This window comes from Oryctolagus cuniculus, chromosome 8 (assembly GCF_964237555.1).
Source record: "Oryctolagus cuniculus chromosome 8, mOryCun1.1, whole genome shotgun sequence".
NCBI lineage: Eukaryota > Metazoa > Chordata > Mammalia > Lagomorpha > Leporidae > Oryctolagus > Oryctolagus cuniculus.
Window position 1 is genome coordinate 59,707,668 of NC_091439.1, and position 12,468 is coordinate 59,720,135.

The 12,468-nt window shown below is 39.5% G+C and overlaps 1 pseudogene; it reads right to left on the reverse strand.

Annotated features, from left to right (window-relative positions):
• Nucleotides 1–910: 910 nt before the first annotated feature.
• Nucleotides 911–1,393, reverse strand: LOC100342143 (large ribosomal subunit protein uL23 pseudogene; annotated as a pseudogene).
• Between the last annotated feature and the right edge of the window lie 11,075 nt (nt 1,394–12,468).

Below are 12,468 nucleotides of genomic sequence, written 5' to 3' on the forward strand. Positions count from 1 at the left end.
TTTCCTACAATATTTTTTAAAAATATGACTTCTTTGGCCGGCGCCGCGGCTCAATAGGCTAATCCTCCACCTGCAGCGCTGGCACCCCAGGTTCTAGTCCTGGTCGGGGCGCCGAATTCTGTCCCGGTTGCCCCTCTTCCAGGCCAGCTCTCTGCTGTGGCCCTGGAGTGCAGTGGAGGATGGCCCAAGTGCTTGGGCCCTGCACCCGCATGGGAGACCAGGAGAAGCACCTGGCTCCTAGCTTTGGATCAGCGCAGTGCACCGACCTCAGTGGCCATTGGATGGTGAACCAACGGCAAAGGAAGACCTTTCTCTCTGTCTCTCTCTCTCTCACTATCCACTCTGCCTGTCAAAAAAAAAAAAAAAAAAAAAAAGAGAAAAATGTGACTTCCTTTTTTTTAATGTAAAAAAAAAAAGTACATGGGGAGCAGGTGTTTAGCCTAGTGGTCAAGGCACCTGCATCCCACATCGGAGTGTTTGGGTTCAATGCTTGGTTCTAGCTCCTGGCACCAGCTTTTTGCTAATGCATACCCAGGGAAGTGGCAGTGATGGCTCAAGTGATTGAGTTCCTGGCACCCCCGGAAGAGAACTGATTTGACCTCCCAGCTCCCAGCTTTAGCCTCAGCCCAAGTTTCAAGTATATGGGGAGGAAAAGTGGGTGGGAGTGCTGTCTTTTCATTTGCCTTTCTAAGAAATAAAAACTGTTTTTTTAAGAAGCACATATTTTAATTTTCCTTTAATTGATGCTCTAATATACAGATGACTAGTACTCTGAGTTCTCCAAATTACAGCCCCATGCATTTTCTTAATTTTATCTCCATTTTCTCTTTAGCCAATTCTTTTTCTTTTTTTCTTTCCTTTTGATATGTTGAAAAAAATATATTTTTAGAATTAGCCAGCTGGACTCAGTTTAGATGATTCCAATTTTGTTGGCAACATCCAAAGCATCATAATCAGGAGCCAAACACATGCATTCTTTCTACTTCAGATCTGATCAGAGAATTGACTTTGGCCACATCAATGTCATAGAGTTTCACCACAGCTTTTCTGATCTGCTGCTTGTTGACCTTGACAGCCACAATGAACTTGAGTCTATTGTTGTCTTCTGTCTTGTTCATGGCAGACCCTGTGGTCAGAGGGAACTTGATGATGGCATAGTGGCCAAGCTTGTTTCTCCAGGGGGTGCCCTTCCAAGGATATTTGGGCTGCTGCTGGAGACATAGTGTCTTGGGCTGCTGTAATATAGGTGATGTATGGATCTTTTCTCTTTTTTTTTGTAGCTGTGGATGCCTTTCAACACTGCCTTTTTGTTCTCCAAATCCTTTGCTTTGGCTTCAGCTTTGGGAAGTGCAAGAGCTTCCTTCTTCACCTTGGTCACCAACTTGTTGCTCATTCTTTTTCAACTTCTCAGTTGTTCTCAGTTCTTTCCTCTTCAATATCCAACCACCTTTTTCCTCCTTCCTCTTACAATCTCATATCTTCATATGTCTGGATTTATTCCTTGTCCCTCACCTTGAATTTTTTTCTTTTTTCAGCTGCTCTGTTTTTAACTTCAGACCGTAGTGGAGCAGTTTGCTGCTCTCCATAATGCCTCATTGTATCTTGCTTGAGTTATTCTATTGGCCTTCTAGCCAGACTCTAAGATTCTGTATTTGCATCTCTCCAATTGATTGGCCAAACTCTAACCAGAGTGACAGCTATAAATCAGAAGTTGAATCATGACAATCCCTGCTTAAAACCCCTTATTGAGTTCCCATTCCATATAGAATAAATTCCCAAGTCCTTAAAAAGGCTTGTAAGTCACTACATGAATAGCTACTACTCTTCTCCTTTTGTGTACCATGATCTGTCTTCCTGTCATTCGGATTTGGTTTGAGTGCATCTCCCAAAGGTTTATATGTCAGAAGCTTGATCCTCAGTGTGGTAATGTTAAGAGGCAGTGGGACCTTTAAGAGGTGGGACCAAAGGGGAAGTAATTAGTCTATTGTAAATACTGCTTTGGGAAGTAATTGATGTAGTTTTCACAGGGTTAGTTCTCACAGGAAGGTTGTTATAAAAAAGTTAGCCTGCCCCTGCCCCATAACCTCCCTCTCTGTCTAACTCTGCCTTTCGAATAAACAAATAAATCTTTTTTTTTTAAAGTAAGCTTCAGAGATCTTCTTTCAGATTTTTCTCCGCATTTATCTGCTATATGTAAACACAAACTGATTTCTTTTAGAGACAAATAAACAAAAGCATTATAACTTTTCTCCTAGCAATGGCTAAATCTCAGAATAAAAGGCTAGAATTTGAGATGTATAAGTTTATGACAAAACCTTGGTAAAAGTTTCTTTTTTTGCTTTTCCCTTGGACTGTGGATATGGTCACCCAGGAGATGAGAGGAAGATAACCTAGAAGGATTTCCAGTGCTTCAGTGTGTCATGATAGGGACCTCTAATTATCACACCTAAATTTCACCCATTAGTTGAACTGTAAATGGGATTTTCCAGGTACCCTGAAACCTACAGAATTATAAAACCTTTCAGTAAAGCCAAGGAGAGGTTCAGCAGATGTCAGCAAAGAGAAAATTCTGCCTAAGAAAAGCAAGGTTAATAGAAGAAGTACTTTGGGCATGGACAGCCCAGAAAAAGAATAACTCAGGAAACATGGAAGAGAGAAAAAAAGAAGGGAAGAAAAATAATTATCTCTTTTAAAAATTATTACTTATTATTTGAGAGACAAGTGGAGCTCTCATTCTCTGGTTCTCTCCCCAAATGTCTGAAATGGCTGGGGCTGGGCTGGACGGAAGCTGGGAGCAAGGAACTCAATCCAGGTCTTCCATGTGAGTGGCAGGAATCCAATTACTTGAGCTATCACTACTGCCTCCCAGGGTCTGCAATATCAGGAAACCGGAGTGAGGAGCTGGGTCGGAAATCAAAGGCAGGCACTCTGATGTGGGAAAGGAGTGTCTTAACCTTTTGTCTAAGTTCCCACTCCCAAAGATTCTGCTTTTTTGTTGTTGTTGCTAAGGATTTATTTCTTTATTTGAAAGTCCAGTTACAGAGAAGGGGAGGCAGAAGCAGAAAAGAGAGTGAGAGAGACAGAGAGACAGAGATCCTCCTTCTGCTGGTTCTCTCTCCAAATGGTTGCAACAGGCCGCGCTGGGCCAGGCTAAAGCTAGGAGCCAGGAGCTCCATCCATCTTCTACATGGTTGCAGGGTCCCAGGCACTCAGGCTATCTTCTGCTGCTTTCTAAGGCATGTTAGCAAGGAGCTGGATTGGAAAGTGGAGCAGCCAGGACTTGAAATGGTGCCCTTGTGGGGTGACAGCACTGCAGGCAGAGGCTTTACCCACTACGTCACCAAAGATTCTACCTTCTAAAAACAATTTTCAAACAAGAGGAACTCCTCAGCTGCCAAGGAGTTTCATGAATCATAACACAGATAATGAACTCTTCCATTATTTTTCTGAGACCTAAAGTTTTGTTTTTTGTTTTTGTTTTGATATGGGCATGAGGTTTTATATAAATTAATCCTACCCACCCTTTCTTGCAATGGCTGGCATGAAATTTATTTCAAGGAATTGACTTTGGAATTCACTGTTACTTTTGAGTCCAAGTTGAAAACCACTATTCCATGGAATCAGAATATGTACAAAAGAGAAAAAAACAGAAGTTCTACAGTTAAACCATTTAAAAACAAAATTAATTCCCACTGCTCAAGACCTAAGGGAAAATCCAGAAAGTGGGCAGAGAAAATTGGTTGTCTCATTAGATTTTGCTCAGGACCTATTATTACCCATTTAGTAGCTCAACCCTTGAATTGGATTAGAGCATTATAATGATTACAATATTTATAACATTACAAGACATTTCTAATGCATCATTTGGAGCTGAAATTTCTCATGATTATTTTAGCCTGGAAGCAGTAATAATACTTAATTAAGTAAAACTTTCTGTTTTTTTTTATGCCATTTCACAATATGTAGCTAAATTACAGGTGATTCTTATATGATGAATATATTTTATTATATCCAATTTATTATATAGCCAGAAAGACTGAGAGTTTAGTATTAAGGTATTGTGCACATCATTGGGACTTGTTTAAAAACAACTTGATTGTCCTTTTCTATTGGTAAGAGGTATATATGTCTTAGGACAGGAGCTGCTTTTCTCTTAAATAAAATCAGTCCAAAAATAATTTCTACATGCTAACAACTGTCCCACCCTCAACATCCTTTATTTTCCAAACACAGGGGAATAAAACCAATTTCTCATCTCTCAACAAGTTAAGTTTCTATTTTTTTAGATGACTCTGCTTCTTGGATCATTTGTTTCACTGAAATTGTATCAAAATATTTTAAAAAATTAAGATAAACATTTAAAAATAGATCTTTTATATGCTCTCTAAACATGACAGTCTTAAAGAGAAATCCAATGTAACAATATTTTTTGTCTTGTTTTTGCTTTTTCTGCCATCCATTATTATCTTATTTTTTAAAAAAATGTTTGTTTTCATCTGTTTGAAAGGTAGAGTGATACAGAGAGAGAGAACAGGAAAGAGAATCCTCCATCCCTGGTTTGCTCCCCAAACACCTGCGTTAGTCTGGGCTGGACCAGAATCCATCTGGGTATTCCACATGAGTGACAGGGTGCCAACTACTCACGCCACCATCTGCTGCCCTCCAGGATGCATAAGCAGGTAACTGGATCAGAAGCACTAGTATGTGGGATGCAGGGCTCCTAATGCATAACCAACCGTGCCACTACGCCCACTCTGATTATTCAGCTCTGTTTAACCACTTCCACCAAAGTGCTTCTAAGAGCAAAGGAAAAAACATGTATACCCTTCCCTTTACTAATTGTTTGCATTTTTGAAGTAGAATTTGGGGGGGTTCAATAAATTAATATTTTCAAAAAAGATTACATATCTGTTTCCATTAACAACTTGTTAAAATTTAAGGATTTTTAAGAATATAGGCAACAAACTCTGTAGTAATGTTCATAGTACCTATGATTTTTGTCTGCAATAGAAATGGTATATGATTGTTATATCAATTTCCAGATGTCTGCAAATATCATTTACATTTATCACTACTTCAAGTTTATGGTAGTTATTAGATCTACTGCTAGATCTAGCCATTTAATGATTCAATGAAGAAGCAAGTATTTTATGGGTGAGCATTTTCTAAAATAGTTTTATAAATACCTTTCAATATAACTGGTTTTTCTCTAACTACACATTTTATTTTATGCACTTACAAACATTATTTTGAGAATTTCATAGGGCTAATAAGGCTGCCACTGGGGTGCATGCAACAATAAAGGCCAAGAAATACTAAAGCAGTTATTTTCAAGCTTATTTGACTTAACTTTCTTCATTTTGAAAAATTATAAAATCCATGTAACACAAAATTAACTATTTTTAAGTATACAAATTAGTGTCATTCAGTGTAGTAACATTATTATATAAACATCACTTCCCTCTAGTTTCAAAACATTTTCATAAGCCCAGAAGCATACCCCATATAAAACCTTTAAGTGGTCACTTCTTCCTCTCTCCCCCATTTTGACATTTACTAATCTCAATAGATTTGCCTGTTCTAGATATGTCACACAAAAGGAATCATAATATATGTGATTTTCATGTGTACAGCCTCTTTCACTTAGCACAATACATTTGGTTTCCATGAAAACTGTAGATTGTCACCAACTTCTGTGCCTTTTTTATGGATGGATAATATTCCACTGAGTGTATATATCACAATACATTTATTCAAGACAAAAAAAAAGACAAACAGCCTAATTTAAAAATTAGCAATGGCAGGGAGAAGACTAATGTTGTGGCATAGCAAGTAAAGTTGCCACCTGCAATGCTGGCATCCTATACAGGTTCCTGTTTGTGTCCAGTCACCCCGCTTCCAATCCAGTTCTGTGCTTGGGCCCCTGAACCCAAGATGAAGCTCTCGGCTCCTGGTTTCAGTCTGGCTCAGCCCTGGTTGTTGCAGCCATCCGGGAAGTGAACCAGTAGATAGATCTCTCTCTCTCTCTGTAACTCTGACTTTCAAATAAATAAATAAATCTTTTAAAAAATAGCAAAATGGACTTAACGGGATATTTCTCTAAAGTTCATATGTAATTGGCCAATAAACACATTAACTAATGTTCAATTTCATTGGTTGTTAAGGAGATGCAAATCAAAATCACTACTACCTATTCACTAGAATGCCTGTAATGTTTTTTTTTAAAAAAATAGAAAATAGCAAGTGTTAGCAAAGATGTGGAGAAATAGGAACTTTTCACACTGCCAGTGGGAGCATAAAGTGGTACAAGGGACCTTAAAAGTGGATTTGTGACTCCTCAGAAAGCAAAACATAGAACTGCCATATGACCTAGCAATTCCATTCCATGCACCCCAGAGAAGCAGCCACATGGAAATTGATATGTTTATGGTTATAAGAGCATTATTCATAACAGCCAAAAGATGGGAACTTCTCAAATGTCCATAAGTAGGTGGATAGAACAACAAAGCTTCCATTTTAATAGGAAATATTTTGTAACAGCTTCTTTACCAAAATGATATTGATAGATAATAAGGCCTACTACATTGACAATTTTCGAAAAAACAATAGGATGCTAATTATTATATAAAGAAGACAAGAAAAAAATTTGTAATAAAATTATATGTATTTTAATATGCAAACTACAGGCACCAGTACTGGTAGTCAGATGTTGCATCTATACTGTGAATGGAGAACTATAAATGCAAATTGATATAGTGTGTGGTACCAGTGATAAGTACCATGAACATATTAAAACAATGTGAAAATAACTTTATATACAAAATGGCATTATCTTTTAGGCTGAGATAATGTTGAAAAAGTTTTTTTTATCTACACAAATATCTGGTGAGATATTTGAGAGCAACGAAGGATGCATAACAGCTCTTCCTTGCATAAGGTGTCTTTTTATTTTTTTCAACTTTTATTTAATAAATATAAATTTCTGAAGTACAACTTTTGGATTATAGCAGCTTTTCCCCCCTATAACCTCCCTCCCACCCGCAACCATCTGATCTCCCACTCCCTCTCCCATCCCATTCTTCATCAAGATTCATTTTCAAATTATAGAAGATCAACTTAGTATATACCAAGTAAAGATTTCAACAGTTTGCACCCACACAGATACATAAAGCATAAAGTACTGTTTGAGTACTAGTTATGCCATTAATTCACATAGTACAACACATTAAGGACAGAGATCCTACATGGGGAGTATGTGCACGATGACTCCCGTTGTTGATTTAACAATTAACACTCTTATCTATGACGTCAGTTATCACCCAAGGCTCTTGTCATGAGCTGCCAAGGCTATGAAAGCCTCTTGAGTTCACCAACTCTGACCTTATTTAGACAAGGCCATAGTTAAGGTGGAAGTTCTCTCCTCCCTTCAGAGAAAGGTACCTCCTTCTTTGATGGCCCGTTCTTTCCGCTGGGATCTCACTCACAGAGATCTTTTATTTAGGGTGGTGGTTGTGGTTTTTTTTTTTTGTTTTTTTTTTTTTTTTTGCCATAGTGTCTTGGCTTTCCATGTCTGAGAAACTCTCATTAAAAATATTTATTTTTTAATTTTTACTTTATTTGAAAGGCAGAGACACAGAAAAATCCTCCATCTGATGTTTCACTCCACAAATGCCTGCAGCCAGGGCTTGGCCAGGCCAAAGCCAGGAACTCATAACTCAGTCTTGCCCTCCTGGGTGGGTGGCAGGGACCCAAGTACTTGAGCCATCATCTGCTGCCCCCCAGGGTATGTATTAGCAGGAAGTAGGATTAGAAGCAGAATAGCCAGGACTCTAACCAGGTGCTCTAATATGGGGAGCAGGTATCCCAAGTAGCAACTTAACTGTGTACTTAACACCTGCACCAGGGGTTTTTTTTTTAAGTGTTACAGAATAGCCCCTACACACTAAAAGGAATTAACACTCCTTAATCCTTATGATATCAGAAAATACCCTGACAATTTCAAAAATGCCTCCTAGGGGGAGGTACTGCCCCTTTAAGAACCTGTGACCCAAAGCCTCCTCCAGTGATGGAAACTTAGGGGAAAACACTTTGCAACAATGTCACCTCAGAACAATGGAAGAAGAAATGGCTACCCTGTTCATGGAGAATTGCCCTGGCAAATGCAAAGCTGGCTGTGCTGGGGATGAGGTTCCTTGCGCCATGTTCCCCTCCATTGTCCCACAAATGCCCCGGGGGATCTGGGCGTGACAGTGGACCTAGGCCAGAAGGACTCATAGGTGGTGCAGCGTCCACGAGATCGCTTTCAACTCCATCACGAAGTGTGACGTCGCCATCTGCAAGGACCTGTACGCCAACACTGTGCTGTTTGGGGGCTACCACCGTGCACCCTGGCATCGCCGACAGGATACACAAGGAGCTCACTGCTCTGGTGCCCAGCACCATGAAGATCAAGTTCATTGCAGCCCCTGAGCTCAAAGACTCCGTTTGGATCGGAGGCTCCATCCTGGCCTCCTTGTCCACCTTGTAGTAGATGTGGATCAGCAAGCAGGAGTACGGTAAGTCGAGCCTCTCCATCGTCCACCGCAAATGCTTCTAAATGGACTGCAAGCAGATGCGTAGCATTTGCTGCATGAGCTGCTTCGGGAGTATAAATTTGCCCTGGCAAATGTATATGCCTCATGCTAGCCTCACAAAACTGGAATAAGCCTTTGAAAGAACTTTGTCCTTGAAGTTTATATCTGCTATCAGCTTTGGATTATGCAACTGCTGATTTTTGACCTTGTATTCAGGTTGACTGCTCCCTTGGTTTATGCTTAATGCTGTGTACACATCTTTGATTTAAACCTTAGGCTATGTGGCTCTGTCTCTTGGTGGCTGAGGTAAGACTGCAGGTGTGCCTGGTAAGTCAGCCTGACCAAGGTCTCCAGATCTGTTCAGGGTATTAAGGTGTCAGAGCTGAAATTCCAGGACTTCTCAGAGGCTGGCAAGAACCAGTTGTAACTTCTGTCTTGCTGGTCTTCACAGTGGGGGAAGGGGAGGTGGGGAGTAGGGTGTCCAACCCCTAGGGCCCAGTTTCCTGCCTTACCTGTTTTTTTTTTTCAGAGCACTGTGGGTTGTTCCTGCCTTGAGCTGGAAACAGTTTGCATTTCCACCTGTAAATTTATTCATCCTTTCAATTTATGTAAGGTTTTTTTCTTACACAATTCTCAATTCTTTAAGAGAAGGCAATAAATCTTGGTTTTCTACTGTTAAATGAGAACATTAGGCTCATGTAGGGAGAAATATAAGTGCTGCAGTAAAAAAAAAAAAACAGAACAAACATACAATTCTCAGTTTTCTGTTCAGTGTCTTAAACGGTGAGGTACCAAAATTAAGTTTTCCAAAGGCCAGCCTTCGCTTTCTTTTTGTAGGGTGGTCAGAGGCATTAGGCCCACTTCATCCTGAGCAGGTATATACTAAAGTTTCTTCATTCAAGGTATTGAGAGCTTTGTCCTAATATTTGAATTGAACAAACTTTCCAAGAATTTTCACAAAAACGTCCTGTTGAATTTACATATTGGTATGGATCTGAAGGATATATATGAGAGCTCTGAAATAGAAATAGGAAATGATTACCAGTGACCTCTTGCCTCATCCACAGCCTATTTATATTAAAATCTTTGAAATTCAGAGCTAAAATTAGCTGCTATTTAATAGCTACATGTTTTAAAATAATTTTTTATTTCCAATTAAGTATTCATAAACTCATCAAAACAGAGCCTCTATGATTTGTTCATTAATGTACTAGAGGTGTAGGTGGTGAAAAATTCTGTAAAATGAAAATTAGAAAGGACACTTGCTTCAAAATAAAACAATATAAAATAAAAATAATAGAGAATATAGTATATTACAATCTCTGAAAGAGTGAAGCCATCCATGGAAGCGCCACAAGGAAGTCTCGCTCCACTTAAGACACAAGAACGGCCGGCGCCGTGGCTCACTAGACTAATTCTCCACCTTGCGGCGCTGGTACACTGGGTTCTAGTCCCGGTCGGGGTGCCGGATTCTGTCCCGGTTGCCCCTCTTCCAGGCCAGCTCTCTGCTGTGGCCAGGGAGTGCAGTAGAGAATGGCCCAAGAACTTGGGCCCTGCACCCCATGGGAGATCAAGATGAGTACCTGGCTCCTGCCGTCGGATCAGTGCAGTGCGCCGGCCGCAGCGCGCCAGCCGCGGCGGCCATTGGAGGGTGAACCAATGGCAAAAGGAAGACCTTTCTCTCTGTCTCTCTCTCTCACTGTCCACTCTGCCTGTCAAAAAAAAAATAAAATAAAATAAAAATAAAAAAAAGACACAAGAACTAATGATTTCACAGAATAGGCTGAGAAAGTAACAGTATGTTGATGCTCAAGCAATGGCAATTCAAGTTAAAAAGAAATGTTTTTCATAGAGATTCTAAAAGTACTATAGGCATTTTTATAGGCAATATTAATTGGAAAGCTATTGTAAAACAATGATTTTCATTAGATGATAAAGGGAAATAGAATCAGTAATAATAGAACCTGAATGAAACAATTTCTAAGTCTGCACAACCGTACTAGACATTCATTCAATAGTTTTTGAGCAATAACTTGCTTGCCAGCCTTGTTTTGTTTTTGTTTGTTTGTTTTTATTTTAATAGGGTTTAGGATTTCAGAGAAGTTTGGGGATCAACACATAATTAAGCAGAATTAAGCAGAAGGTGCAGGGATTCCTTATCACATACCCTACATAGATACACGCAACCTCCCCCACAATGATAACCTCCACCAGAGCATATATTTGTCATAATTAAACCTACACTGGCACCTCATGATCACCCACATGCTTTACATTACAGTCCACTTCTGGCTTTCTGTACACTATTTTAATGTCATGCAACTGAAAATCCTCTCTACTCCACCTATTCATCTCCCTTTCCTCCTTGGTCCCTGGCAACCCTGATGCTTTTTTTTTTTTTTTTTATAAGATTTATTTATTTACTTGAAAATCAGAATTACAGAAAGAAAGGTCTTCTATCCACTAGTTCACACCCCAGATGGCTGTAATATGGAATGTGGGCATTCCAAGCAGCATCTTAACCCACTGCACAACGATACTAGCCCCTGTCCTTACTTTTGTTGAATACTGAGTCTCTCTTCCCTACCCAGAGCTAGTCATCCCTGGTTGAGCAATTAACAAATTTCTTAATTTGCTTGCTTATCATATTGTGGGTAAAGATAATAATTCATTTTAGAGATACCACTTTTATAATTGTAAACACATAAATGACTACTACACAATTCCAAAATTCTTTTATTTTCTAGATAACAGTTATAACTGTGGCAGCTTCTGTGTTATGTTTACCAGCTAAAAGCAGAAACAGAACTGAATTCACTATCTAATTTTTGCCTAACTCCAGCCCTTTACTAGTTCATAGTTTTGACTTTTCTGTCTGCTCAATCTTGCTTTCTTGTCTTCATTTCCACATACTGATCCCAAGAGTACAACCTAACAAACACTGCACATACTGAACCCCATCTCAAAGTCTGCTTCTCAGAGAAGCATACCAGTAAAAATACTTTCACCTTCAATGGGAATTCTCTGAGTTGTTTCCAACTTAACAAGTCCCAAGCCAAGTTTATAATTTTTATATCCAAAGTTTATTACCCATTTTTATTTCCTCATATTTGAGAATAGCATCCCATGTCTTCTGGTTATTGTATATAAGAAACTGATTTTTTTTTTTACTCTTATCAGTCCAGTAAGAAGTCATATTTTATCATTTTTAAAAAAAAATCCAACATTCCTTTCTGTTTTTACTGCTAAAAATACTGTCTGAGTCCTTGCCACTTTATATCCAACACCTGACATCTGCTATTTTGAACTTGTTCCTGTGTATTAGTTATAAACCAATTTTCCTAAATCATCATTTATGAAAATAACTTACTCTTTTTTTTTTTTGACAGGCAGAGTTAGACAGTGAGAGAGAGAGAGAGAGAGAGAGAGAAAGGTCTTCCTTTTCCCATTGGTTAACCCCCCAAATGGCTGCTACAGTCAGCACGCTGCGCCAATCTGAAGCCAGGAGCCAGGTGCCTCCTCCTGGACTCCCATGTGGGTGCAGGGTCCAAGGACTTGGGCCATCCTCTACTGCACTCCCGGGCCACAGCAGAGAGCTGGACTGGAAGAGGGGCAACCAGGATAAAATCCGGCACCCCAACTGGGACTAGAACCAGGAGTGCTGGCACCGCAGGCAGAGGATTAGCCTATTGAGCCGTGGCGCCGGCCAAATAACTTACTCTTCAATAATCTTCAGTGGTTGTGTATTTTGTAAATTCTGGAAATGTTATTTAATGGTTTTATGTGTACTTATCTTTATTCTGTAACTTGTAATCTCCTGGGACTGAGATTTATACTTGCCTCATGTTGTTACCAGGATGTGTCAATGAAGGAAACACAATCTGTTAGCCTGAGC